This window comes from Anthonomus grandis, chromosome 23 (assembly GCF_022605725.1).
Source record: "Anthonomus grandis grandis chromosome 23, icAntGran1.3, whole genome shotgun sequence".
Taxonomy (NCBI): Eukaryota; Metazoa; Arthropoda; class Insecta; order Coleoptera; family Curculionidae; genus Anthonomus; species Anthonomus grandis.
The window spans coordinates 384,630-410,119 of NC_065568.1; the positions used below are offsets into that span (position 1 = coordinate 384,630).

General features: G+C 34.3%; 1 pseudogene; it reads right to left on the reverse strand.

The window, feature by feature from the left end:
* Positions 1 to 19,027: 19,027 nt before the first annotated feature.
* Positions 19,028 to 23,613, reverse strand: LOC126749261 (uncharacterized; annotated as a pseudogene).
* Positions 23,614 to 25,490: the final 1,877 nt, after the last annotated feature.

Consider the following 25,490-nt stretch of genomic DNA (forward strand, 5'->3'; position numbering starts at 1 on the left):
GTTTATTTAAACTTAAAATTTGAGAGTCGCCTAAAAATGAAAGTGTCAGTAGCAGCAAGAACACTTAGCCATACCGTTGCAGCCACAATTGAAGAAATGGTAAGTAATCCAATCAACAATGTTCTTGCTCAGGCAATAGATACAGCAGAGTTTGTACATAATATAGATCAACTTTTTGACAGTTTGGCAGGACTTGTAAACCAGAGCATGGGAAACCCTATAGAAGGTGTATATCCAATAAATCCCCACATTTAGCTCTCTGGTTTAGCTCTCTGGAGTCAGCTTTTACCAAGAATCAACAGTTGGGTCTTTGTCAATGATAATGTGTCCAAAAGAGTAATGCTGTTTAAATCAGGTTGGCTTACAACAATAACTGCTACACAAGAGCTCTGGAAAACATGCAGAACCTTGGGTTTTAAATTTTTGAGAACTAGGTCATTAAACCAGGACCCATTAGAAAATTCATTTTCAGCTATTCGACACTTTGGGGCTGAAAACTCCAACCCAAACTGTCATCAGTTCATAGATTGCTTTAAAACATCTTTACTGAGTAATCTTGTCACTCCTAATTCCAACAGAAACTGTGAACTTGATGACAGCTCTTTTCTTGATAACCTGCATGATTTTTTAGAGCATGATAATATTCAGAGAGACTGTGTCAACCTAGATGTGTTTGAATATTCTGAAATAGAAAAATTGAATTTGCCAGTTATTACTACAGATTTTTCTGAGCATGATAAAAATACATCATCATATGTTGCTGGTTTTTTAATAAAAAAATTAAAATCAATTAATAACTGTGAGGAATGCCAAGTAAATTTATTAAGTGATGGATTGGAATCTCATCACATGTTTACCATGTTTAAGGAGTACACTGATAACAAAAAAAGGCTAATATATGTGATGAAAGAAGTAATTATTGAATTGTCAAAAATTCATGATTATGTTAATTTTATTTTACCCACCTATGGGCATATCACACATATTAAGCAAAAAATCAAGCATCTTATACGGAAATTCATTTCATTTGAATGGTACACATGGAAAGAACATTGTGAAAATATTAAAAATGATATCCTTAACACAGCATTGGAACTCATAATAAAAAAATATTATGATGATGTGTATAGAACATTCGAAATGAACAAAAAACTAAAAAAACAGAATAAGAAAAAGTTAAAGAGAATAAATCACCAGAGATAAAGACAAATTCTCTCAGTTCCTACTTGTGACCAATCTTAATCCCAAGTCATGACAAAAATATCCCTATTTGTGACAGTATTTTATTTTGTAAGGGCACCGAACATAAACTAGAATAGAAGGATCACTCTAAGCGCCGCCCAAAATGTTGCCTTTCTCACTCGCTTTATGATGCTACTCTTTTTTGCTGCCCGGTGGCGACTGCGTTATACAGGGGCGTCTTCAATATTAGAACTATAATAGCGTTGTGCGGAAATTTTGTACTTTAAAAATGCCGGCGATATGTTGCGTAGATGGCTGCAGGAGTAAAAGGGGATATACATTTTTTTTTAAATAAAAATGGATTAGTTTACAGAAAAAAATACACGCTTTTCTTCAGTAGTTCTTAAATATCTCGGAAAATTGAGATCCTACAAAAAAATTCAAAAAGTGTCAGCGATTTTTTTTTTTTTCATTTTTTTTTAAATCGTGATTTTAATCTAAAAAAATGCAAAATTTTTGGTAATATTCTGTTATTAGTGGTGGTTTTTAATAGTGAAAGCTATCCGATTTATTATTAGTTGCATTGCAATCATTTGAATAATATAAATTTTAGCCACTTATACCGTCTAACCATACTTAAAACTGCATTTTTTTCGTCATTAAGGGTGGTTTTTAAGGGTTTAAGTTTCAAAATATTGATGTGTACTATAATCCCCAATGTAAAACTATATTTATTTTGCATATTTATATGAATTCTAGGTTGTAAAACACCTATTTTCGTTTTATTTGAATTTTAGTGGTTTGTTCATTCATCCCCTATTTTAAAAGCAAATAATTAGGTATTTAATAAGTTTTTTTTATTTAACTGCCTTTTTATATTTCACTGTTACCGAGTTCCATATGCTGACTGTTGTTATCACATTATTATGTAAATTTTATTAAATATTTAAAAAATGGGTATATTAACGAACTTATTATTAATTAAGTGTATGTAATATTATTAATTAAGTGTATGTAATGGTAGGTAGTTTCTTGGTCAGTTAAGAAAAGAGCATGAAAGGAACGTAAAGCTAAGATTTAATTGTGTACATTCTAATAAACTTAATTTTAAAGCTATCTACCAAGTGTTTTTCTTATAGTTATTTGTTCAAAAGAGATACTTAATAATATTCTTTCAATTTCATTTTAACAATAATACAAAGTGCCTTTAATTTCAAAAAATTCCATATATTACACGCTGCCCGCCGCGATGTACGAAAATATTCCTTATTAAAAATGTTTCAAACACCCCCCGTATCGTAAAGGATTGCCGTCGAAACTAAATAATGATTTACGACCGCGTAAAAAAAGTCGGCACTGTTTAGAAGTCCCTACTTCAAACGGCCGCAAGAGAGTGAACCTACTGTCTTGTTCTTTATACTGTGGTAAGGGTTAATACATTTTAGTTACCAGTTTTATTTATTTAGTATTTTAAGTTTGTTGTTTAGTTGTTATGAGTTTTTTTTTTGTTATGAGAAAATAAATCAGTTTATTTTTTAGAGTTATTTTTTGGTTATTATACAAATAAAAAAAAAATTGTTGTATACTTTATGTACACCAACTGATATTATTTTGATTTTCTTTTTATATAGAATTATGTGCCTTGTTATGTTTTGTTGCTGAAGTGTTTTTATATTGTATATTTTTTAGTTATTTTTTTTATAAATTACTTTTTGGTCAGTTATTTTGGGATTCCTATTTTATATTTTATTTATTATGAAATACATTTTTTATTTTTTGTTATGGGATGTTATAAACATAACATGTTGTTAAAGTGTTTTTTGGAGTTTATTAAATTTTGTTTGTTTTTTTATTAGGTATATTTATATTTTTTTTAAATTACAGGTGTCTAGAAATTCACACTGAGCCAAGTGGTCCATGTATCCTTTAAGACCAACTTCCATCTTTTTTTTTCCAATATTATGTATAATTGTTTTATTCAATTCATTCCTTTTTAAAACTTTTATATTAACACAGGGTCAGAAGCTAATCACAACTTAATTTCAACATAATTTATTCAATAATCAAATTTTATATTTTTAATGGCATTTCTTTCTGCTTTTTTCACTAGCTTTTTATTCAGATCATCACTAACTCTTGACATTTTACCAAGATAATATTAACTTATATGCATGTTTCATTATATATAATTTCCCCCTCACTTCATCTGTACCTCTTTATCTTAATCTATATAAATATCTAATTCTATATAACTTGAAAAATAAATAATTTTATAAGTTTTTTGGTTGCTCTTACCCTGATGAAGCCAATAAGCAGAAACACGTTAAACCGTGTCGGTAAGATACCCTATTTGAGATAAAATTAATAATATATTAATTTTCTTCATTGTAAAATTATCATTATTTGCCATAATATGTTTAATTATTGGCTCTATCTTTTAGCTATAAATTAAAATAATATTTAGTCTGGCAATTACATAATATACAGGGTGTCCCAAAATTAGTGGACGAAACGCGAACCCTGTATTCTTTGGTCAAAAATAACCTCACTTTTTCCTATAAACATATATCGGCAAACGCCCCCAAGGGAGCTACGCCCCTTTTAAAGGGGGCATCTGAAGATGGTTTTTTCCACTTATTTTCGAAACAGGTAAATATAAAAATTTTAAATTTTGGTATTCTCCCAATTTTGATATGCTGAATTTAGTTGTCATTTCATAATTTTTATTATTTAGTCAGGTGCGCATCATTTAGGGGATGAGCCTAAAAAAATACCTAAAAAAAAATTGTGTGCAAAGTTTTTGTTTTTTTTTCTTTAAATTTTAAAAATGTGAAGCTTTCTACGTAAAAAAGTATCTCTTGGTCAATTACTCTACGAGTTACCATTTTCGGGAAAAACGCATTTAAAAATAACGCTGCATACAGTATTATTTTCACTACCAATTTTTATGAAAACTTAGTAGCAGGCTTTGGAAAAAATTGACACACTGCATAATGACATTAACATTTGTTGTAATTGATTAGTTGTCATTTTGCATTCAAATTGTTAATATCTTTTTAACTATGGAAGACTTTTCGACGCGTGAAAAAGTAGATATTCATTTTATGTATGGGTTATGCAATGGAAACGCACATGCCACTGCACAAGAATATCGGCGGAGGTTTCCTGCAAGAAGGCTTCCACATTGAAAAGTTTTTGTTACAATTCATAGAGATTTACTTGAATATGGATCCTTCGAACGTGCTCGAGGGCAAGGAAGACCAATTGCAAATGATGGTTTTGGGGAAGTACTGAATTTAATTGAAGAAAACCCTCAAATGTCATTGAGAACCTTAGAAGAGATTACCAATATCCCAAAGTCAAATGTGAAATTAAATATGATAAATAAATAATTAAGTAAATAATTTGTTATCCAAAAAATTAAATTTAAAGTACATATAACTGAAAATTGAGATTGGTATAAATAGTGTTGCTATTAATTATTATCGTCGGATCGCATTAAATTCATTTGAAAATACTCTAATTACTATTAATATTATTATTTACTTTATTTACTTGGATAAGTCTTATCACAAACATCAAACACCCCAAAACAAATTCTTTTGACGACTAACTGGAATGTTTAGTGGCTTACTAAGGTTTAGGCTTATTTCCTATGCAATTTAAAATATTTAAAAATAATTTCAGATTGGAAGAATGACTAAGATGTTAGGATACCATCTTTTCCATTATAAAAGGGTTCAGGAGTTAGAAGAAGAAGATTTTCCAGCTCGAGTAGACTTTTGTCATTGGATTTTAAATCACCCAAATCTTCGTCAAAAAATTTTGTGGTCAGATGAGGCAACTTTTTCTAGGAGTAAGGGCTTTAACAGCCGTAATACTCATTTTTGGAGCATCGAGAATCCGAGAGTAGTTCGACGAACTAACTTTCAGCATAGATTTTCGTTTAACGTATGGGCGGGTTTGATAGGAGATAAATTGATAGGCCCAATTATTTTGCCACACAGGTCAACTGGTCGTTATTATTTAAATTTTCTTCAAAACAATCTCAGAGATTTACCGGACGATGGACGATGTTGTTCCCATAGAAGCTCGGCTGGAAATTATTTTTCAGCACGATGGGGCACCAGCTCACTACAGCCGACAGGTGAGAAACTGGCTGGACAATAATTCTACAGGCAGATGGATAGGCCGAGGTGGTCCAATAAACTGGCCTGCACGATCGCTCGACCCTAATACTCTGGATTATTATCTTTGGGGTAATATGTGCAATATTATTTATGCCACCGAAATTGATACTCCAGAAGAGCTTCAGAGGCGAATTCTCGCAGCTGCAGGCCAAATAAGAGAAAACTGATTTGAAATTCTTAGATCGACCCAAGACATTCAAAAAAGATCCAGGTTATGCATTCAGGAAAACGGAAACTTGTTTGAACATTTGCCTCAAATAAACTAGTATTTTTATCTGTTTGCAATTTTATTTGTCAATTTACTTTTGAAGTGTGCTATTGAGTTTTAATAAAAATTGTTATTAATAATACTATGCAGCGTTATTTTTAAATGCGTTTTTCTCGAAAATGGTAATTCCTAGCGTTATTGAAGAGGTACTTTTTTACGTAAAAAGCCTAAGATTTTTAAAATTTAAAGGAAAAAAAAACAAAAACTTTGCACACAATTTTTTGTAGGTATTTTTTCAGGCTCACCTCCTAAATGATACGCACCTGCCTAAATAATGAAAATTATGAAATGACAACTAAATTCAGCATATCAAAATTAGGAGAATACCAAAATTGAAAATTTGTATATTTACCCGTTTCGAAAATAAGTGGAAAAAACCATCTTCAGGTACCCCCTTTAAAAGGGGCGTAGCTCCCTTGGGGGGCGTTTGCCGATATATGTTTATAGGAAAAAGTGAGGTTATTTTTGACCAAAGAATACAGGGTTCGCGTTTCGTCCACTAATTTTGGGACACCCTGTATACTTAATTCAAATATATTTTTTTAAATTAAAACTTTTTAGATACCAATTAATATGAATACAAAATTCTTTTAAAACTCCCTGATCAATTCAAAACATTGTATATAGTAGTTTTTTTAACATAGTTTTTTTAAACTTTTTTTAATAGGTCTGACGAAAGATATCATCAGTGCTTTGCTGCTAGGAAGTACCAAAAGCACAATAAGTGAAACAACTTCCATTTTACCAGGTCACTACTCAAGGAGGTACCTCACCTCGATAAGATGGGAGTAAGATCCAGGGATTCTCTTTGAATATTTAACACGTTAAGCGCCAGCAAAAAAAATTGCAATTTTCAATTTTGGACTAACCATAAATTTTGAAACATATCATGATAATAAATACCTTAACATTAGTAATTGTTGAATTATTGACACATTTTTATAAATATTGACAGTTATTGACAGTTGGTCCCATGGGACCAACGCGGTCTGGCGAATGCAAATTTTTAACGCGGGACCGTTGGTCCGCGTGGTGGGAGGTGAGTTATTGCATCATTCTGTTTCTCGTGCATATTGGTAGCGCATGTGTCTAATTCTTATCTTTGCAATTTTGTTGTACCTGTGCTTGTTATAACGTGAGTTTTGAGTGGTTCATTGGAAATATAAAGGTAAGTGAATATAATATGCTTTTTTTGTGCTAAAGGTTATTTTTACGATCCTATGAACATCGCACATCGGAATAGCTTGAACAATATTATATTTATATTTTACGGTTGTTCTAGCAAGTTTGTTTTTTTCTAGATGTCTGAAAACAAACGTGATAGAAAACGAGCACTAAGGCCCGATGAACTTGAGGCATTAGCTTTGAGGTTGGACATGTCAGATGAAGATTGTAGCAGTTTCTATGACTCTGATGCTGATCCATGTTTTGAGCCGACTGATTCAAGTTCTGAGACTGACTCAGAAGCTGAACGAATTGTTCCAAAGCCACACTCGAAAAAGCTTTGTTTACCAAAACCAACTGAAAGTGAATTTGAACCTTTACCCTCTACGAGTTCAGCTAATTTAACTGAAATTATTCTTCCAGAAAATCAGACTGTTAAGCATTTGTTTCCTGGAAATCCTTGTAAAACTGTTTTACCGTCAGTTGCTGATAATATAACTCAAGTTATTCAACATTTAACACATTGACAATGATCCTGAAGATACGGTCGATACAGATCAGAATAATGTCAGACATTTGCAAAAGGAATGGGGTCCTCCAACCGGAAATCAGCCAAAACTTGCATTCAATGGAGGCACAGGAGGGGTTGAACCAAACGTAGCAGCCTTGTTAGCACCCGACTGTACCGCTGGTACTGTTTATTCTGCTTTGATTGACGATCGAATTCTACAGATGATCGTCGATCAGACTAATTTATATGCCACCCAACAACTCCTAGGGAACGATGCAGCTCCCGGATCTCGACTTCATTCTTGGAATCCAGTTACCATTCAAGAAGTAAAAACTTTTCTAGGCTTGGTAATGTGGATGGGTCTCGTAAAATTGCCCTCTATAAGAGATTATTGGAGCCAAGACCCATTATATCATGTTCAATTTGCAAGAACAAAAATGACCAGAAACAGATTTGAACTAATTCTAAAGATGTTTCACTTTGCAGATAACTCCGCTTGTATACCAGGAGATCGTCTGCATAAAATCCAACCTTTAGTAGATATATTGGTTGAAAATTTCCAAGCACTTTACATACCAGGGGAGTATATGTGTGTGGACGAGACCATGGTCCCATTCAGGGGACGGCTTATTATGAGACAATACATGAAACAAAAACGGCACCAATATGGAATCAAACTATTTAAGCTGTGTGCTGGAATGGGTTACACCTACAACCTAAAAGTTTATTGCGGTAAAAATTTAGAAATAGAAAAAACTGTACCAACGGACATCGTTTTATCTTTGGGAAATATTTACTGCACGAAGGTCGTACTATGTGCACTGATAATTGGTATACTAACCTAGATTTAGCTAATAAACTCTTAGATGCGAATACACATTTGATTGGAACTTTGCGCTCTAATCGAAAGGGTTTGCCTAAGAGTGTCGTAACAAAAAAATTAAAAAAAGGTGAAATTATTGCTGAAGAAAATCACAGAGGAATTACGGTTCTAAACTGGAAAGATCAGCGCAATGTTCTTATGTTATCTACGAGACATTCCAGTGAAATAGTTGAAGTTGGATGCAGAGGAGGAACCAAAGTCAAACCAAAAATGATAATCGACTATAATGCTGCAAAATCATCAGTCGATTTATCGGACCAAATGGGCGCCTATAGCAATCCTTTACGTAAAACCATAAAGTGGTATCGTAAGTTGGCATTTGAACTTTTGCTTACTACTTCTGTAGTAAATGCACATATAATTTACAAAGAAATTTCCGGCCAAAATATATCCATCGTTGATTTCAAAAAGGAACTGGTTCGTCATCTAACTGAGGTAGTTGATAATGGTGATCGTGAACTATCAATTGATATTTCTAAAACCAGGCAACATGAATTAAAAGCCAAAGAAGGAAAAAAACATGAAGTAAGACGCATGTGCGTAAACTGTTACAAAGAATTATCCCAAAAAGAAGGTAGGAAGGCAGCACAAAATAAAACAAAAAAAGTTATTACTTTTTGTCAATCATGTGATGGAGAGCCCTTTATGTGTCTCAATTGTTTCAATAAGCTTCACAAAAAAAAATTAAAACGTGATGTGTTTATTGTTAGCTTTGATAAATAAAACATTTTGTACAAAAATATTTTTATATACATACCTGTCATTTATAATGGACCACATAGGTAACCCGAAAACAAAAATCATACCCCGCATATTTTTTGCAGTCTATATGACCGCGACGGTCCTTTTTAATGATTTAAAGCATATAAAAGGGGACCTACGGACAGTAAAGCAGCGGAGCAACGGAGAGTAAGCGATGTTCAAATTTATAACACATTGTAGGTCCCATCGGACCAACAAGGTCAGTTCTGACCCAAATGCCGTAGGTCCCATGGGATCGTCATGGCGCTGAACGTGTTAAGAAAAAGGACCGATATACATCAGTGTCAACTAATTTTTAATATCATACTCTCCATAAAGAATATTTTAATTACAGGGTTAGTTTTTATATATTATCACGCCCCTAACATTTTTGGGTACCCTCTGTACAAAAAAGTAGGTAGTAAACGTAAAATTTTTAGGGCATATTTTTGAGAAATATAGTTCTTATGTCTATAAATAATTAATTTATAAATATGATAATTTGTAATTTTTGTATCATATCCTCAAAATGTAAAATGTAAAAAGCAAAATACATACCATGGACAGTGTTGTGCTAAAGCAGCACAAAAACAAATTGTATCAGGATCCCTTTTAAGACAATAAATTATAAACTTACTTTACAATTGACTTAAATTCTACCCCTACCCTTGTTAATTTGTTGATAACAGTGAAATTAACATTGTTAGTATCGAGCATTTAATTCTCAAAATAGGACTAAATATACTATACTTAATCTCTAAAATACAGGGTGCGGCAAAACAAACAGTGCAGTTGCAATGGGTGACTAGATCCGCTGTGGTGGGGATGGGAACCTGGGAGTGGCCTCATTCGGTCCGGACACTCACCCCGTTTTCAGTCGTAGCAATGGTTTGGAGCGGAGAGCATCGCGGCTTCGTTATTCGCACGTTTTTTGAAAGCGGTCGTTCGTTCATCACCACTCAACGAGCCTTCCGACGGCACTTTAACATTCCACGTCGTGATCCCGTTCCGCACCGCAATGTTATGGCGAGTTGGATTCGTGCGTTGGAAGAAACTGGTTCAACGAAAAGGCCTAGGGGTATGGGAAGACCCAAACAAGTAAGAACTCCTGAAAATGTCGCTCTAGTAAGAGCAGCTGTCGAACAATCACCAACACGCTCTGCCCGGAAACATGCAACTGCATTAATCATGTCCGACCGCTCTGTAAGGAGGATTTTGCATAAATATTTATTCTTCCATCCTTATAAGATTATGATAGTTCAAGAGTTGATGCCTCCAGACTTTAAAAAACCGAGTGAATCGCGCCCAAGAAATGTTAGACCGTATTCCACCAAGGTCAACATTCTTCAGTAGTGATGAAGCCCACTTCCATCTGTCTGGGGCCGTAAACAAGCAAAATTTCCGATATTGGTCGGCCAATAACCCACGACAAGTTCACGAGAGACCACTCCATTCCCCGAAATTGACTGTATGGTGGGCAATTTCCAAATTTGGGGTGATTGGACCGTACTTTTTTGAGGAAGATGGGCGTACAACAACCGTCACCGCTCGGCGTTATGTTTCGATGCTGGAACAATTTTTTGAGCCAGAATTGGAACGGTTGGCTGAACAGCAAGACCTTGGGGATATTTGGTTCCAGCAGGATGGGGACCCACACAGCGCAGATATCAATGGCAAAATTGCGGCAGTTGTTCCCTGGGCACCTCGTCTCTCTGAGGGGCGACCTGGGGTGGCCGGCGAGATCACCGGATTTGAGCATTTGCGATTTCTTTCTATGGGGCTACCTCAAGGAAAAGGTTTTTAAACATCGTCCTCGCAATTTGGAAGAACTGAAGATCCGTATTAGAGAGGAAATCGCCGCCATTCCGATCGATATATTGTGTCAAAACGCAGCTGAAAACTTCAGAAATCGCCTACATCAATGCATCGCTTCTGGAGGACATCATCTTGCTGATGTGATCTTCAAAACTTAAGGGAAAAAATGGGGTGTAGTACTGACTCAAGTAGAATAAATCACTTTTTCATAAGTTATGCCATTTTTTTTAATACCCCTTCAAAACTGCACTGATTGTTTTGCCGCACCCATAAGAAAATCTCATCCATTTTTCACAAAGAAACCGACGTATACAACAGACGAAAAACAATGAAAAAACACAAAGTCACGGTCTCACAACATTTACTTAAAGCTACACGTGTTTCGCTCTATTCCTTTTTAGTTTTAGTTTTAGGCCTGATGATGCTCTGAATAGAGCGAAACACGTGTAGCTTTAAGTAAATGTTGTGAGACCGTGACTTTGTGTTTTTTCATTGTTTTTCGTCTGCTCTAAAATATTGTCTTACATAATTGACCCATTAAATATTTTTTTTGATAGCGTATTGGGCTGTAAACTCTCTTTCACATTCTCTAAAAATCAATGAAAAAGTGCAATTAACAATTTATTTTTTTGAAGGGCCTAAACGCATTAACTTAACAGCTAATTTTATGATCGAACGGGAAAAGAGCGTTTTTAAAAACAACACGTTTACAAATTATCACGACTTTTATTTCTACATGTACAGTCAAGAGAAAAATAAAGCTAACTGAAATGGGTTACAATAGTATTTATAATCTTAATATAAATGCGCTTGCATATATTCTGTATGATCATGGGTTTCCACGGGAACTCATGTGTGGGCGTAGTTCTCATAATGGTAATGTCTAAGGGTGTCTGCATATAACTCCTCCGCCCTTTAGAAAAGAATTCTGGGGTTTGCTACAGAATTCTGGGGTTGATGGCTGGTGGATTCTTTTGGTGGTTGAATTTTTCTTTCTTCACTTGGGTTTTTCTGGTCTGGTTTCCTTTTCTTCTGGGTGTTTCGCTTTTTAGGCATCTGTTTCTGTTTACAATTTAGTTTATTCCTATAACATTTTATGAAGAGGAATATAATTAAAAGTAAAATTAATATATACATAGTGATTATCCAGCCATTAACGTCTGTATACATATACGAATTAATAGAGTTAATTTTTTGTTTTTGATTTTCAATTGCACTTTTTACTACACTTAATTCGTGTAAAAATATTTGGACTGTATAAAAAATTGGTGTGCTAATATTGTGCCAGAACTGCCAAAAATTAACAGACTCAAAAGTAAACAAATTATTTATTTTACATCGCCATAAAAATACAAATCAAGACAATAATATATAATAGTCTGTTCTGTTCAAAGTTCGCACACACACGCACAGTTCGCTGTACAACTTCTCGCTACCACTTCGGTCCCCATCAGTTTCAAGCGGCGTTGCCAATGTGACTAAATTGCCCGAACATATCGCCCGCCTTGAAAGACCGAACTTTCAATATAGTCGTAGGGACAATTACACTAACAAGTCCGACAAGGGCAACGGACACAGTTTGGAAAAACACCTAGTTATATTTCCGCGATCAGTTTTTACAAGCGCCACTCGCGAAATCTTATCCTTTCCCGGAAAAACAGTTAATACACGTCCTAGCTTCCACTTCATAGGAGGAAGATTGTCATCTTTAATTAACACTAAGACACCTTCCTTTAAAGAGTCATAATTCAATCTCCACTTGGATCTTTGCTGCAGCTCAGCTATGTACTCTTTCATCCAACGCTTCCAAATGTGTTGTTTCATTTGTTGTAAATGTTGATAAATCGTCAGGCGGTTTACTGGACCATCAATAACATCTGTGCCAGGAACAGGACTAAGTTGTTTGCCAATAATAAAATGCCCTGGTGTAAGTGGAGCGAGGTCTTCGGGATCGGAAGAAATTGGGGATAAAGGGCGAGAATTCATTATTGCCTCAATTTCGACTAAAAGTGTATATAATTGCTCAAAAGTAAGTGACACACCACCAACCACACGTTTCAAATGTGACTTCATACTATTTACACCAGCCTCCCAGAGACCCCCAAAGTGAGGTGATTGAGGCGGTATAAAATGCCAATCAATACCTTCATTACAAGCAGATGTGATTAGTTCAAGATTATTTTTCATAAAAAATTTACTTATAACTCCTTTAATTCATGAGAAGCAGAGACAAAATTAGTGCCATTACCTGAGAAAATTGTTAAGGGTTTTCCCCTACGGGAAGAGAATCTACGTAATGATAAAATAAAAGCATCCTTGCTAAGGCTAGTAACTAATTCTAAATGGACAGCTTTTGTTAAAAAGCAAATATAGAGCGCGACATAACATTTTGAAACTTTAGCACCTCTGCCCGTATGATTTTGTATTAAAAATGGGCCTGCATAATCGACACCAACTAGGTCAAACGGATGACTTGGATTTAACCTTTGTTCTGGTAGATTGCCCATTATAGGTTTTAAAGTCTTGGCATTATATCTAAAACACGTTATACAGCTATACACAATCTTTTTAGCTAAAGATCGTCCTCCTATCGGCCAATATCTTTCGCGGACAAATGCTAGTAACCGCTGGGCCCCACAATGAAATAATTTTATATGTTCATGCTCCAAAATTAATTTAGTAAGATGGTGATTGCAAGGTAAAAGCAAAGGATGCTTCTTTTCAAAATTAAATCTGGAATTTTGCAATCTACCACCTACTCTCAGAAAATCAAACTCATCAAGAAACGGATTTAAACTTACAATTTTAGAATTATTTTTTAATTTATTCAGTTTAATTTTTTTTATATCATCCTAAAACATTGATGTTGAATGTGCTTTAAAAAATAATAAAATGAATTATCAATTTCAGGTATTATTAAAGGTCCCAGTCTACGATTATCTTTTGAAGACTTACAGTTATTTACAAATCTAAATAATAAAGCTAGAAGTGTCTTAAATTTTAATAAATTTGAGAATTTTTCCAAAATATAATTTCCATTTTCCAAAGTTGAACTCATGACGTTTACGTTCCTTTCTGTTTTTAAATCAGGCAAAATTTTTGCATAAAGCGGATTTCTGGGCCAATTGTTTTCATCGTCAAACAAAAATAAGGGTCCATGCCACCACATATCCAAATTTTTTAAATCAAAACATTTAACCCCACGAGATAAATAATCTGCAGGATTCAATTCGCTAGGTACATGTAAAGTTCTAAATTTCAGATACTCTATTTGAGACAAAAGTTTTTAGCTTATTTGGAGGAGTACGAACCCAACCTAAAACAATTGTTGAGTCAGTCCAAAAAACTCGTCTTACAACAATAAGTCTTAGCGCTTTTGAAACTTTGTTTGCCAATCTAGCCGACGTCAATGCACCACACAATTGCCAAACGCGGCACAATGCCAAACGCGGCAAGGAAATAGACTGTAATGGAGCTACTTTCGCCTTTGAAGTTAACAAATTAACAAAAACTTGCCCTTCTATGTCTAAAGATTTTAAATAAACACATGCACCATAAGCCTTTTCAGAACTGTCCGAAAAGCAATGCATTTCAACATATTGATAATTAGGGCAAACAACATGACGATCAATTCTTAATTCATTTAAACATATTAATTGACTTTTAAACTCTTTCCAAATTGTAGCTATGGACTGTGGAACCTGATCATCCCAAGACAATTTCTCAAGCCAAAGATCTTGTAACAGCATTAATAATGCATGGACACATCACAATAATAATGCATGGACTGACTAGTCCCAAAGGGTCGAAAACTTTAGAGCTTTCAGACAAAATTGTACGTTTAGAAATAACAGAGGAACTAAAATCTTCTTTAACACTATACATCAATTTATCTTAGGAGGGGCACCAAATCAACCCAAGTGTTTTTTTATTATCATTTTCTCCGAACTCCACTATTTTAGATAAAGGATCATCATGGGGTATATTAACTAACACAGATGGATCATTTGAAAAAAATTTACGAAGAATAAAAGAACCTCGTTTTAAAACATTATATATTAAGGAAATTATTTGTTTTCCATCTTCCTTACTTTCAAAACCGGTCAAAAGGTCATCCACGTAAAAGTCGGATTTTATAATATTTGCAACCACTGGATAGTCATTTTCAATGTCATAAGCCAATTGAAACAAGCAACGAATTGCCAGGAACGAAGCTGCTGCAGTACCATACGTTACAGTGTTGAGCTCATAAGTATCTAGTGTACTATTAGTGTTGAATCGCCAAAGAATTTTTTGTAAACCTCTATCTTCCAGAGCTACCCAAACTGATCGATACATTTTACTGCAGTCAGCAGCAACAACAACACTATGTTGCCTAAATCGCATTAATATTGATACTAAATCCTGCTGGATAGTAGGGCGAACCATTTGAATATTATTCAATGAATATCCTGTGCTACTTGGTAGAGAGGCATCGAAAACAACCCTCAAAATTGTTGTCAATGCATTTTGTCTATAAACTCCGTGATGGCACATAAAGTAATCTAATGACATATCAGTTTTTGAATTATTTATTTTTGTCATGTGTCCCAATTGTATATATTCTCGAATAAAATCATGATACAGAAATCTAATATTAATATCTTTTAACAACCTTTTTTCCAAACTTAAAAACCTTTTAGTAGCCTGTGCCCGAGAACTTCCCAATTTGCTAATATCCATTTTTAATGGTAATCGCACAATAAATTCACCCTTTTCATTGCGTTTGGTATTTGCAACAAAATGCTTTTCAATAGCTATTTCCTCTTGAGAAAAACCTTTAACACTACATTCCAAAGATTCGATTTCCCAGAACTTCTTTAGATCCTCTTGTATCTGCTGTTCAATTGTGGAACCAAAATTACAACTAATTAAATCATACTGCTGAATTTTACCCAATGGTCTTGTAACAATCCACCCAAACTTTGTATTTTGCAATACTGGAAGGTTTTTACCTAAAGAAATTTGTTCACTACTTAGAACATACCAAAACAAGTCAGCACCAATCAACATATCCACATGTTGCGGCTCAAAAAATAATGGATCAGCCAGTTTGCAGGTTTGTGGAATATTTAATTCACTTATATCTACAGGTGAAATAGGCAATAAACTAGTAATACTTGGAATTATGAAACATGTGCAATTTATAGCAAAATCAGAAAATTGAGAATACACTTTAATATTGCATTTATTGTGTATAATAGAATGGCTACTATTAATACCATTTAAAACAATATTTACATTTTCTTTAAATAGACCAAATTTATTACACATATCTTGTGTAACAAAACTGGATTGAGAACCACTATCCAAAATGGCTCGCACTAAATGTTTCTTTCCAAAAGTATCTAAAATATATACTTGAGCCGTAGACAACAAAACATCATTTACCTTAGAACTAGCAGATAAATTCGTGGAAGTCGGGACTTTACATTCATCTACCTGAGCATTTGCAGTAATATTAATTTTAGTTTTGTCAGAATTATCTTCTTGGGATCTATTAACATGCAACAAAATGTTGTGCTTACCATGACATTCTCTGCAGGTAGGGAATCTGCAATTTTTATTAAAATGCCCCTTTCGGAGGCAATTCAGACATAGTTTTAAAGACATTATAGTTTCTCCCCTTTTTTGCACAGGAATTCTTAAAAAATTTGAACAAACTTGAATATAATGTTCCCCTTTACAAAATAAGCATTTTGGTACTTTACCATTAAAATTATGATTGGAAACAGACTTTGTACTTTCATCAAGAGTTAACATATTTCTTGTACCATGCTTTTCAAATTTATTTTGTTCTAATATGTCAAGAAGCTCAGCTTTGGAATTCAAAAATACTTTTAAATTTTCTAAAGTAGGAAAATTTGTTGACTTGGCCTTATAGGATTCCCATTCCCTAGCAGTCAACTTATCAAGTTTGGTACCAATCAAATATACAATGGGAACATCCCATTGCGATGTAGGTAAACCAATTTGTTCAAGCGCACGCATGTTTTTTGTTACTTCATTTAAAATTGTTCTAATCCCCTTTGAATTTTCCCTATGCAAAGGTTCAATAGAATATATATTTTTGATGTGATTGTGAATTAACATTTTGTCATTATCATACCGCTTACCTAACAGTTCCCAAGCTACATTATAATTATTAGAACCAAACTCAACTGTAGAAAGAATCTGTGCAGCCTCATTTTTTACAGATGATCTTAAATAATGAAATCGTTAAATATTTGTTATCGATTCATTTTTATGTATAAGCGACTCAAAAATATCCCGAAACTCCATCCAATTTTGAACGGACCCATCAAATGTAGGTAAATTTATATCCGGAAGTTTTATTTGTAGTTTGTTAATACTCAACGCCGCTGCTTGAGATTCTTCATCTACGCTTTTATTTTCCTGAAGCTGCACAGGTGTATGGTCACTTAAATATTTTTTAGCCAAACCTAATTGGGCATAGTACTGAATTTCAAAGTCACATCGCTCTCCATATTCACCCTCTAGGACTTCTTCCCTGCAAGAATTTTCTATTTCATTTTGTACATCACAAAACTTTTGTATTAAATTACCCTCAATGTTATTTATTCTTACCTCCAATTTTAACAAAATATTAGAAGAAATATTACTTTTATTTATAAAATTTTCATTAATATATTTTGAAAAATTAGTTAAACTTCGCCTCTTTGCCGTTTTAGAGCCTCCGTTTTGAAACGATGTGTAACAAACTTATGCACAAACAAAAGGTGGGTATATTAATATTTATTTATTTAAGCCTAAACAGCACAATACTGAGGCGACAACAAATTACAGGAAAATATAGGAAAAACTTACCTCACTCCATCATTTAGGTATAGGCATAAAACAACTTTACTAACATAAATTCGGCTAACCAGCATCAATAACCAACATTCAGCCGTCGTTCTCGAAATTACTATTCTTCTGCGAACCCAGCCGAGACAATATTTACCGGCCACCGATGTGATATATTTATTTGTAATTACGACACATTGCTTTTTCATTTAATTATCCAGCGAAGAAGGACCATGTAAAAATATTTGGACTGTATAAAAAATTGGTGTGCTAATATTGTGCCAGAACTGCCAAAAATTAACAGACTCAAAAGTAAACAAATTATTTATTTTACATCGCCATAAAAATACAAATCAAGACGATAATATATAAAGGTGGGTCCAGACTACTCGTGCTCGTGCTCGTACTCCGGCTTTTACTTGCGACTTGCCTATATGTGCACGTGGCGACAAGTCGGAGTGGGAGCAGCGCAAGCCAGGCAAGTACGTTACTCGTGAGGTTCCGACCGGTGTCGGTACATCAAAGGAAGCTTGCACGGACTTGTAAGTTTATTGGACGGAAATTTTTCGAATTTCGTATACTTGTGACGTGTTGTTTACGGTCAAACGTATTTTAAACGTTTAATTTTTATCAAAATGGAGTGGACGAACGATCGCGTTATTGATTTAATTAAATTATACGAAAAGCATGTAGTTTTGTGGGACAGTACAAATAAATTTTACAAAATTAATAATAAAAAGAACGATGCTTGGAAAGAAATATCACAAGAATTAAATTTAGATGTACAGGAGATAAAACGCAAAATTACGTCACTACTGGCAACATACAGAAAAGCTAGGCAAAAAGTTGCACAAAATAACAGATCTGGAATGGGCACAGATGAATTATATTCTCCTTGGTTTGCCTTTAAACATTTTCATTTCTTGCACACGAAATATCAACCCAAGGAAACAATAAATACAGAGGTACGTACCTATATTTTTTTATCTAATTATAAGTGCCATTTAAATAAACTGCTCTTCAAAATATTATCCTCATTTAAACACCGATTAAAAAAATTAAAAATCTTTTAAGAAAAAATTGTAATTACACTTTTTAAAAAAAATCTGACAAAATTATTTTTAATTTATTGATAATTATCTTGCCATGGTACTTTTCCTTGATTGACAAAATAATCTGCAAATTCATTTCTTATGCTTTGAGAATTCTGAGAAGATTTACGAGGTATGTTTCTTAAAGCCCGGAATGTAGAGTTCGGCTCTGGTTCATTTCTCCAATTTCCTGGAACAATTTCTCCATTTTGCTCACAGTCAAATGTTAAGGTTGGTGTATATGTATTCCTTGCATTATGTCTTAAATAATTGTGTAAATAAACACAAGCCATAACAATTACTTGAGCTTTTTGGGGCTCCAAAAGTAAGGGTTTCCTAAGAACCCGAAATACTGCTAAGACCAAAAACATTCTCTACTATTTGTCTGGCTCTACTCATCCTGTAATTAAAAACCCTTTTGCTTGATCCCTTTTCTTGCTGTCCTAAGTATGGTTTCATTATATTATTATGCAACGGAAATGCATCATCCGCAACAAAAACATACGGGACCAACATTTCCCTACCAGGAAGTTTTCTACTACTTGGAAGATTTAAAGAGCCATCCTCCAGTTTTTTGTAAAAGGTTGTATTGCGAAAAACACCGCCGTCTGATATTCGACCTTGACAGCCCACGTCAGCGTAGAGAAAACAATAATCGGCATCAACAACAGCAAAAAGAACAATACTAAAAGTTCCTTTGTAATTAAAATAGTCACTGCCTGTATTTACTGGACACTGAAGAACAACGTGTTTGCCATCCATTGCCCCCATGCAATGTGGGAAGTTCCATAGTCTTTCATATTGAGCTGCTACTTGAAGCCACTCATTCTCTGTTTGAGGCATCTAAAAAAAGAAACATTTATTAATAATATTTAAATATTGTAGATTTTCTTGGACAGATTTTATTAATTTAATAAGTCAATTTTTTAAGAAACTTCAACACAAAACCTAGAAGAGGAAGAAGTAGAAAGTGAAGAAGGACATACACAAAAAGCACCTAATAACAACACTATTGAAGAGACTGTACCACAAGAAAATAGTTTGGCCCAAACTAGGCAAATCACTGGACGCAAAAGAATACGTAGTAATGAAGATCCACGAATAAAAGAATCGTTTGAAATATTAAAGAAGATAAACAATAAAGAGAGAGATGAGTATGACGCATATGGTGAATTCATCGCTCGTAAGTTAAGATCATTGGATAAACGAACAGCTGTTTACGTCCAGAAAGGTTTTAATGACATCCTGTTTAAGGCAGAGTTAGGGGAATACCCTATGCAAAGACCCAATCTAGGAAATTATAGGGCCCAAACACTACAGGCGTACTGGAGTACGGCTTTCCCTCAACCACTGAATCAGCTTCTACGGTTCAAAGTTCTTTTCCCTCGCCTCATGCAATAAACACGGAACATCAACCACTATTACAACCGTCACAACTAACACCTACACCTACAACCTCTCAGCCTGAACAAACCAACGATAACAACTATTCATTAACGCCATGGATTAACACTCTCAACACTAATCAATATTAAAATTTGTGAATTATTATTAATAAAGTTTTGAACGAATTATTGTTTACCTACCTTTATAAAATCTTGAAAAACTTCACATAAAGCACTGCATACCTCTGGCACAATCAGCGAAATTGACTGCTTGGAAAACTTAAACAAAAAGCTTAAGCTAGTGTACGAATCACCCGATGCTAAATATCTTAGTGTTACAGCTAATCGTTCTTTTAGAGGAATTGCTTTTCGAAATGTTGTGTTTTTCTTCATAATTTTTGGGCTGATTAAAATTATGATTTCCTCAAAATTAGTAGGCGACATTCTACAGAATGTATGAAAGTGGAGGTTTTCAATATTAAGGTCGCTAAGTAAATTGCTTCCACTGCATTTGCTTCAACATTTAAATAACGACGTAACCCACCACCGTCTCTTCTTTCTCATTTTTGTTTTTTGTTTATTTAATAAACAATAAACTACACTAAAAGCCGCACTAGCCGCCACAAGCTCGTCGTCGCTCATTGGAACAGCGGAGTACAAGCAATTTAGCAAATAAATAAGTCTATGTGGACGGTCCAAGTAAATGGTGGCACAAGAAGATCAAGTTCAAAAAGTACAAGTAAAAGCCGGAGTGCGAGCGCGAGCACGAGTAGTCTGGACCCACCTTAATAGTCTGTTCTGTTCAAAGTTCGCACACACACGCACAGCCCGCTGTACAACTTCTCGCTACCACTTTGGTCCCCATCAGTTTCAAGCACCGTTGCCAATATGACTAAATTGCCCGAACAATTCGTTTAAATTAACGTTATCTAGTTTTATAGGCTTAAAATTAATTACATTATTAGAAGTAGAATAATTAGGATTAAGATTAAGCTTAGGTAATAAAATGTTTTTGAAATTAGTGTTCATTGTATCAAAGTTGCGCAAAATATTGTTCTTAATTTGAACTTTGATGATTGGTTATGGAAACAGGATGCGCACTCAGATGGAAGTCTGTGAAATTTATCATGCCAAGTATCCTGATAGGCCACGTATATCTCAAAGTACTGTCAGTAAAATAGAACAGAAATATCGGGATTTGGGTCATGTCAGGGATAATTATACGAAAGGTCGGTCAAGTATATCAGAAGAGAAGCAACTAAATGTTTTGCTGGCAGTTGAAGAAGATTGCCATAAAACGACTCGCAATATTGCGTTAGAAAATCAGATATCCCAGACATCCGTCGTTAAGTATTTAGGTATAAATAAATGGCACCCTTACAAAGTTCAATTGGTTCATGAACTAAATGAAGATGACCCAGATAAGCGTTTAGAATTTTGTGAGAGACTTATGGACTTGTGCCATGCTAATACACAATTTTCAAAAAAAATTGTATTTTCTGATGAGGCAACGTTTTGTCTTCATGGCAAAACTGCCGATATTGGGCTACTGAAAATCCGCACTGGATGATGGAGTGCCACAGCCAAGTCCCTCAAAAAGTAAATGTTTGGGCGGGGGTGATTGAAAACAGGGTTATAGGGCCCTTTTTCTTTGAAGGATACTTGAATGGTGAGAGGTATTTAGAGTTTTTAGAAAATGACTTGGTTCCATGTCTTGCCACTTTATACCCCGATCCAGAAGACCCGGATATATTAGATAATTCCTTATGGTATCAGCAAGATGGAGCTCCAGCCCATTACACTCGTCCCGTGCGCCAGTACCTGGATACCGTTTTCCCTGGACGTTGGATTGGTCGGAGGGGTGCAATTGAATGGCCGGCCAGATCGCCGGATCTGACTCCTTTAGATTTTTTTTTGTGGGGGTATCTTAAGTCCAAAGTTTATGTTAATCGGCCAAACAACATTGAAGACTTAAAAATTAGAATAACGGAAGAAATAAGATTGATAGAATCTTCTGTTATCGATAACGTTTTACAAGAATTTCAGCATCGACTGGGATATTGCCGAGACGTTCGTGGCAGCCATTTTCAACACTTAATAAATTAATTAAAATATTTTTATGTATTCTTGCTTGATATAAATAACTCTTCCAAAAATAGCCTTTTATTGTGTTCAATCGTCAACGGTCGAGTTTAGGTATAGGACATGGTACATGAAATTTACTTAGAATTTGATGTAGAACCTAAATCTAAAATAAAAATAGGTGTTTACATTTAAAAAAATTACGTTAATGACCGTAACTTATTTTTGGGCCACCCTGTATACATAAAATTATAGTAAGAAAACCCGCAGTTAAAAATAAAAATCGACATGTCCGAGCGTTTTTTTTTTTGAACATACCCCTGAATTTTAAATGAATTTATTCCAACCTTTACGTTCGCACTGTATATGGTAAGTCTGCCGATGTGTTATTTAAAAGTATTACGTCGCTTCCTTGTTGGTTGGGTCTATAGTAAAATTTGCTGAATCGTTGTCGTCGTTTTGAGAATGTTGATGCAGATGCGGATGCATATTTTCATTTTGTGTGGGTTGGTTAAAATTGCTTGCAATAGTATCATTTGATGATTCAGTATTATTTGCATTGTTGTCGGGTTGATTATAATATGGATCATATTGATAAGGTTCTTCGTAATTTCCTATATATATTATAGTTATTATAATCATAATTGAATTCATAATCATAATCGTATTCATTGGAAATTTCCGTGTACCTCAATTGATTGGGTTTTTGTCTGGAATGGCCAGATGAAATGTCCATTGGTTCATGTAATTGTTGGACGTTGTTTTGATTCTGGTTATTATTGAATCTATTTGGATTGTAAGCTTGATTAGAGCTGGGTCTATTAAAATAATTGGGTCTTTGCATAAAATTATATTGAGGAACGTTGTTTCTCGAAAAGAAAGGTGATTGTCCAAAAACTGGTCTCTGAGCGAAATTATTTTGTGGAGCAATTTGCCTAAAAGAATTTTGATTAAAATTTGGGAAATAGGGTCGATTCTGGAAGTGGTTGGGTTTAAAATTATTTTGTGGAAAATTATTTTGTGGTTGATTTATTCTGGGAATGACGTTATGGTTATTTGGAAAATTAGGGGATCTTGCGTTTCCATTATGTGAAAAGGGTATGATTCTTGGGTCGGTCTAAAGTTATGGGTATTAAGGGTATTACTTCTTTGTTGACTATAAAGGAAGTTTTCTTCTTCAATTACAAGAGACTATTCTCGATTTTTGTCGAAGCGTTTTAGCAAATCCTACCGACTGCGCCAATTTTATGATTGAACGGGAAAAGAGCGTTTTTAAAAACAACACATTTACAAATTATCACGACTTTTATTTCTACATGTACAGAGTCAAGAGAAAAATAAAAGCTAACTGAAATGGGTTACAATAGTATTTATAATCTTAATATAAATGCGCTTGCATATATTCTGTATGATCATGGGTTTCCACGGGAACTCATGTGTGGGCGTAGTTCTCATAATGGTAATGTCTAAGGGTGTCTGCATATAACTAGCTTAAAAACAAATTTGATGAATTTAATGTCAAAACACTAACGAAATCAATTAAAAAATGTATAAAATAAACTTAAATTACAAACATTATCACTCTTAGCCTCTTCAAAAATTAAATTAATACACTTGCACTATTTCATAATTTTTTAGAGTTTGTGATCGAGATTCACAGCCTTTACGCTGTTAAAAATTGATTTAATGGGTCAATAATTTTAAATTTCACGCCATTCTAAAATTTTGAATAGCCTGCCTTTCATTTCTATGACGGATCGGTATTACAGTAGACTATTTTACCGACTGTGACAAATGTCAATTATTTTAGTTCGGTTAGACCGCAACCGTACGCTGCAATCGAGTTTAGGGTAAAGATAATGCCTACTTGTCACTATGGGATTGAATTGAACCCTCTCATACTTTTAATTAGTCTATGGCCGGGCGCCCCCGTCGTTATTGTTTTGACTTCGTGTTGTGGTAGTTGTGTAGTGTTTTTTCTCGGCTTTTTAAAGTATTTCCTGAACTATTTTTTGTGACTATTTGTAAAGATAATGTTTATCTGTTGTGTGCCAAAGTGTAAAAACTATAATAAACATGCTCAAATGCATATGTTCCCCAAGGATCAATCGGTAAGTTTTTCCCTACAGCAAACTTTTACCCCATTCATAATCACAATTTTTTACTAACATTATTATAATTCTATCCCTTTATTTTTCTTAAATTATGTTTATAACTATTGTTATTTATGTTAAGGATTCTCATAAGGGCACTTTTTGGAGTTTACAGTCAGTTGATTTTGTTGACTCTGCCTGCATAGGTAGATATAGGAATATTATTTTTATATATTATTATATCTGTTTACAAACAAGTACAGTAAGTTTGAGTTTAAGATCTGTCAACTAAATCAGAAACAATTGCATAGGTATAGGGATTATTGATTCTACGAGCCAATATTTTCATCTCGAGATAAATTTATTCCTCAGATAGTTTCTATTAATATCACAGTTTCATGAAATGGTATTGGAGGAGATAGCAATATCCCTCGCGATATCCATAGAAACTATTTTAGAAACAAATTTATTTCGAGATGTAAACATTACTACTGGCCCTTACTAATGTTTGGGTTTTTTCCCATAATAAATTTTCTTTAATCTATCATTACAGGTAAACAAGTTGCTAACAAACATTTGCCTAGGTAAAGGAGTTATTTCTTCTCAGTAATCTTTGGGTTCTACCTGGGTTTTTCCCATAATAAATTTTCTTTAATCTATTATTTCAGGTAAATAAGTTGCTAACAAACAATTGCATAGATATAGGGATTATTGGTTCTTATATATTTTTTCTAATAGTTAATACCATTTAAAGGGTTTTTCAAATGAGGCGGGCCGATGTTGACTGTTTGTGGCGGCCATGTTGTTTTGGTGGCATCTGTCAAATCTGTTGTTTATTATTCAGTTACTAATGCCAAATCATCATGACAAGTTACACGATTGAGCAGCACGTCCAAATGATAAAAGTTTATTATCAAAACGAGTGTTCATTAGTGCAAACATTGCGTGCCTTGCGTCCAGTATACGGTAGGCGCGGTGGTCCTTCAAAGTCAACTCTTCAACGTTTGGTGGAGAATTTGAGATGACTGGTTCGCTAAACAATCAACCAACTCCCACCTGTCCGTGAAAGTGTTCAGGAGAACCCGAGGCAGTCGATTCCTCGCCGTGCACAAGAACTTGGCCTTTCGCAGACTTCAACTTGGCGAATTTTGCGTCGGGACTTGGGCCTGCACCTATACAAGATCCAACTGACCCAGGAGCTTAAAGTTAATGACCATAGAGAACGCCGTTTGTTCGGTG